Source organism: Nothobranchius furzeri, chromosome 7, assembly GCF_043380555.1.
Source record: "Nothobranchius furzeri strain GRZ-AD chromosome 7, NfurGRZ-RIMD1, whole genome shotgun sequence".
Taxonomy (NCBI): Eukaryota; Metazoa; Chordata; class Actinopteri; order Cyprinodontiformes; family Nothobranchiidae; genus Nothobranchius; species Nothobranchius furzeri.
The window spans coordinates 70,991,878-70,997,877 of record NC_091747.1 but is presented as its reverse complement, the minus strand read 5'-3'; the positions used below and the strand labels follow the sequence as shown (position 1 = coordinate 70,997,877).

The 6,000-nt window shown below is 44.0% G+C and overlaps 1 protein-coding gene across 1 annotated transcript in view; it reads left to right on the top strand.

Annotated features, from left to right (window-relative positions):
- Positions 1-201: 201 nt before the first annotated feature.
- Positions 202-6,000, top strand: part of LOC107382312 (myosin phosphatase Rho-interacting protein) — a 44,419-nt gene continuing 38,620 nt past the window's right edge. Inside the window, exon 1 of the mRNA XM_070553677.1 lies at positions 202-263. The gene's annotated coding sequence lies outside the window, so the exon portion shown is untranslated. The remainder of the gene's footprint in view (positions 264-6,000) is intronic.

Here is a 6,000-nt window from a genome sequence, read left to right as displayed (position 1 = left end):
CTGCTGTTCTGGTTTGACTGTGATATCTTGCCTATGGTTAAGAAATGCCACTGCTCGCAGTAGAGATGTAAATGTGGAGAAACGATGAAAATGATTAGGGTTAAGTACAGGTTCCTCCAGCTGAGTAGTGTAGGTGTGTACCTGTGAGTCATTTCCTGGGTCGATGAGCTCAAACTTCTCACCAGTTTGTGCTGTTTCTGCAGATAACTGATGCAGCAATGAAGGTCCGGTGAACCACGAACTTTGTGCAAGATGGCATGCAGGTAAAGATCTGGGCGCATGGTCTGCAGGGTTTTCATCCGTCGTACATAATGCCATTGTTCTGGTCTGGAAGACTGTCGGATACGTTGAACTCTGTTATGGACATAAGTGTAGAAGCGCTTTTGTTGGGGTTATTAGGAGCGAACAATTAGTAAGCTTCAACTTACTTTTGGATTCTTCAATAAATTCTGTAAATATGGGAATATTTACTGATTTATTAATTAATTAAGATATTCTTAGATATACGGGGCACCATTCCCCTTTTTCCGGGGAAAAATTGAATCCAAAACTCTTATCAGTCTTTCTTGAAGTTCGTAGAATCCTTGGAGCAGAGACTTCTCTTCGACACAACAAAGCTACTGGACACAAAAATCTGAATTTTATAACATTTAATTAACAATTTGTCAAATGAATAAACAGTGGAATAGATGAATAATAACCGTGTGATATGATTGAAGATGGATGTGTTTGCATGTGATGGAGGATGTATGAATGGGGTCCTTTGTTCTCACAAAGGAGTAGTGTGTATGTGTGTGTGTGTGCGTGTGTATGGATTCAAAATGGAGTCTTGAATACAAGATGGCTGACCCCTTTGTCTGGCTAAAGTGTGGGTGGCAACTTGCACTTTAACTTCCAAAGCACTTAGAATCAGTAGTAACTTAACCTTAAATCACTCAAAACATTTCAAAAGATCATGAAACAACACAAAAGATTAATCACAAATTAATATCTTTTAGTTTCAGCCTGGCCATGACAGAAACCATTTTAAGATACCAAACAATGATCAATAAGCAGTTTATTCTTCAAAATGACCCGACGGACGTGTTTGGGACGAAAGAGGAAAACACGAAGCTACTTTTTAAGCAATAGACGCGGTTTATTGCTTATTTGAGACTATAGAGGAAACGGGAGAAGGAAAGAATGAGAGAAAGAGATGAGTTTCTGATCACCAGAACAGTGAAGCGTCCCTCACTGTTTTGATTTGACGGTTCTCCGTGTTTCTCCGCAGTTTGGCGTCGTCCGTCGGTTTGATGCTTTCTCCGTTGTTTGGCTCCACGAGTGTTTCTCCACGGCTGGACACAAAGAAAACGAAGTTCCTTTTGGGCTGAGTTTGACAACTTACAGCGTTTCTGAGAGCTGGATGGAGTTGTTGTTTCCCTCCGCGAGTTCTGTGTCCTCAAACATCAGCTGGAGGGGAGCAGAAACGAGCAGATCAGCGGTCCCGTGGGCTCAACTTGGCTCTTAGAGCTTCCGCGTGCTCAAAGAAGTCGGAGCGTTCGACAAGCGTGTCCTAACCGCCAGGTATCCTGGGCAAAAGAACGAGGTTTCTTTGTCTCTGCTGAAGATTTATGGTCTTAGTTCGCGGGAAAAGCTCCACGGCTTCCCGCACATGCGCAGAACGTGTTTCTGGTACTAGGCGGTGACGTCATCACAATGCTTCCGTGTGCAAAGCATCATGGGAAATGAAGTTTCTTGGCGCTGATGTGATTATTTGCTTTTCAGAGCAATTTAAGCACAGTCATTTTGGGGAAAATCACTGCATAGTAATTTCCTCATGAGGTCAGACCCTCAACACTTTGTTGTATTACAAATGTACCCCAGCACCCCTTACTGTCCGTGTAGAACCTGACAGCATCTAATTTCAGATCCAGCTCCTCCCGGATAAGATCCGCCATTTCTGCTGCAAGGACAGCAGCGCAGAGTTCGAGTCTCGGGATTGTGGGTTCAGACTGGGGTGCTAATTTGGCTTTGCCCGTAACAAATCCTACCTCCACTTTCCCATCCTCCTGACTGGCTCTCAAGTAGGCGATGGCCCCAATGGCCATGGTCGAGGCATCCGAGAATACACACAACTTTGTGTGCACAGCTTTGGATAGCGAGGTTGGTGTAAATGCACGTGGCACATGAAGCTCCTTTAGGACTTGGAGATAATCTCTCCAGGTTTCCCATTTCTTCAGCTTGTCCTCTGGGAGAGGTATATCCCAGTCGTTCAACTCCGAAGTAAGTTCCCTAAGAAGGGCTCGTCCCTCGATTGTGACAGGTGCCAACATACCCATAGGATCAAAAACACTGTTGACAGTGGAGAGGACTCCACGTCGGGTGAAAGGTTTGATAATAGCTGATGTAGAGAATGTGAATGTATCTAGTCCAATCTCCCACAGCAAACCCAAGCTGCGCTGCATGGGTGCTGTCTCGCCACTCAAATCCAGATCCTTGATGAGTGGGACACAATCTTCTGGTGGGAAAGCTCCAGTGACTGCTGGACTGTTTGACACAAACTTGTGCAAGCGCAGGTTTGAGTCAGCCAGTGAAGCCTGAGTTCATTGGAGAAGGTTGATAGATTCTGCTTCAGATGGAAGAGACACCAAGCCATCATCCACATAAAAGTGCCTTTCCACAGACTTCACTGTGTCAGTATCGTACTTCTCGGCACCTTCAGCAATGGCTCTTTGCAGACCATAGATGGCCACAGCTGGGGATGGTGAGTTGCCGAAAACGTGAACCCTCATTCAGTAGTCGATAACCGCCTTTTTGAGGTCGTTGTCCTCGTGCCACAAAACCCGGAGTAAGTTGCGGTGATTTCCATGAACCAAAAAACAATGAAACATTTGTTGAATGTCAGCGAGGATTGCTACTCTCTCTCTCTTCGGAAGCGTAGAAGGTCACCCAAGAGAGAATTGTTGAGGTCGGGTCCAGTCAGAAGCACATCGTTGAGGGAGACCCCACAGTACTGAGCGCTGGAATCGAAAGCCACCCTGATTTGGTTGGGCTTTTGTGGGTGGTATACCCCAAATGATGGAAGAAACCAGCACTCTTCATCTTCCTTCAAAGGTGGCGCCACCTCTGCATAACAATTGGCAATGATCCTCTCCATGAATGCCGCATATTGTTTCTACATCTCAGGTTTCGTCCTGAATTGAAGTTGCAAGGATTCAAACCTCTTAACTGCATGTTCTTTATTATTCAGCAAACGTCGCTGTGGCTCCTTGAATGGCAATGGAGCAACCCAACTGCCGGTGTCATCTCTGTAGACATTTGTGTCCATGATCTCTAGGAAGAGAATATCTTCTATTGATGGGGCAGGTTTGTTATCATGTTCAGTTTGGTTAAACACTGTGTGCCCTAGCTTCCTCTGTGGTGTTTTGTTGGGCTTGCTGAAGCTTGGTTGTTTCTTTGACATGCATGAAACTCGCACAGGGCTGAAATATGGAATGGCGACCATTGTCTAGCACATGGGTCTTGAATGTGTCAACCGTTGGCTTATGCACGTTACCTAGACACAACTCCCCATCACCACCCAGCCCAGATTGAGACATTGTTCAAAGGGAGCGTTATGTGGCCCATTAACTTGCTGCCTGACCTTGTGTGCTCTAAGCACGCCTCTAACGAGTAGCAGGAGTATATCTGCTTCTAGGTCCATATCGGGAATATATTTGGCTATATGGTGGAGATGAGGCTGATGCAAAGCTGCACCTGGTGTTGGGATTTCAGCTCGGCTGTTGGGGATTTCAGAACACTCGAGGAGTGCTGGAAGAGGTATGAGAGCTTTGCCATCCAATGATTCTATCTGGAAGATGACTCTAATGTAACTGATGTTAGAACCAGCTGCACAGAGGTTTGTGGCCCCAGCCAGTGGGGTCGTTCTTGCTCTACGATCTGCCTAGCAAACAAAGGTCTACCCCAAACATTCAAAACACAAAGCCATTAAAGCTTATGTAATCCTGGATGAACAGAGCAATCGCTCTTTAGCCAGGCCAGAGTTCTTTGAGCTGTTTGGTGTAGAGAACAAACCCCTCTTATACTATCTCAGAACATGTTCCGGCATCATCAAAACATACGGTAGGAAGGATGACTTGTGGCTGGCTGCCATCTCGAACACGTAGAAACAATGAGTGCGCCTTTTCACTGTAGTGTCCTGTTGCAGAGTGTAGCAACTCTGAGTAAACACCAAGCTAAACCTTTGTCAAATAATACAGGAGTCAGAGTAGAGTTGACCTTTGACTCTTAGAACCTTCATTTGACAAGCGCTGAAAACTGTAATTGAAAAGAAATACAGAATAGAATAAATGATCATGTTTACATAAATATTGCCTCACAAACTAACTCAAAATACGACTTTACATAATTGTATTAACCTGAGCAAAGAAAAGGACCATCAAACAAATACCTCTTTTAACATGTACAAATTAGGGGTGGGCCGTTATCGGCGTTAACGCGCTGCGGCAAAGCCAGACTCTTATCGCGCGATAAAAAAAATGACGCCGTTAATCTATTCTCAAAGTTGGGTTGGGATCTGGGTCTATACTAAGTAAGCTATGATGGCTTTCACACATGCTTTCACATTGCGCGGATGGATACCTGGTTGGCGCGGATGGATACTCGGCGCGTATCATCGTACTTATGGTCGGACGCCAGGCTCGCGGAGTTTAATGTTCCCCATGCAGCCGAACAGTCGCACCTTCGCCACCAGCAGCGCTTCTCCCTTCTCATCGCGCGGGACAAGTAAATAATTTATGTACTTTCACCAGACTTTAATCCATAAATCCGACTTTCATTCTTTTTATTTTGTTTTGTTTACCTCCGACATTTCCAGCCGGGCTTTCCCCGGGCCACACTTCACCGTCCGCGGCCGAACTAGCGCTCGGATGTGAGAAAACCGAGGCAAGACTTTCTCAGACAGGTGCGGTTTCCAACTAAGTTTAGCTCTTTTAGCAGCTGTTTATTGTGATAAAGTGATAAATTGTTTATAAAGGTCGTTGTTCATGTGGCTTCGACTCAAATTCACCTGTAATAATAAACGTTTTATACTCATAGATTTTTATATTTGTTTAGAAAAGTTGAGCTAGGATAACTCCCCTTGCCGTTTTCAGAGACAACAACAGAAACAGTTGGCTTCTGCTCATACAGGTGAGCTGTGGCATCATTTCCAGCTCGCTCCCATTCACCAGAGGCGATCCTACATGCAAACTAAAGGGGGGGCATTGGAAGGGCACCCCAGAAATTTAACCCCCTCCCCAGGCCAGATAGATTCTGTGTGTGTCTGTATGTATGTATGTGTGCGTGTGTGTGTGTGTGTGTGTGTGTGTGTGTGTGTGTGTGTGTGTGTGTGTGTGTGTGTGTGTGTGTGTGTGTGTGTGTGTCTACTGTATATACTTTTTTCTTTAGCAGGCCATATTGTGCAGAAGAGAAGATCTAGTTTGTCACCAGACAATGTGAACAAGCTGGTCTGCTTGAGTGACTGGTGGAAGAAGGAGAAATAGAGCTTGGACTGATTGACCAAATGCTACTGACTGTAAATAGTTAATCATGACCTATTCTGTAGACCTACAGTGCAGAATTTGTTGAACTGAATAAACAGCTATTAAACACAAATACTTATTGATCATCATTTATTTTCATCATCAGTTATCATAGTAAAACTGCTTTATCAGTCTGTGATGCATTATTGAAACAAGAAATACGCCTCCATTCTCAAATACTTACTTTTATTCATTATCTAGGTATCACACACATATGCCTTTGGCAGAATTTGAATGAGCCATTTTAATCTAGATTAATCTAGATTAATTCCAAGATTACAGTGAGATTAATCTAGATTAAAAAAATTAATCTATGCCCACCACTAGTACAAATCAATCATTGTGAAATACAAATAAAATTGTTTTGTTTTTGTTTTTTTAACAACTACAGCCATTTATGCCTCTTTAACATCTTCATCATGGAGTATAAACAGAGCGT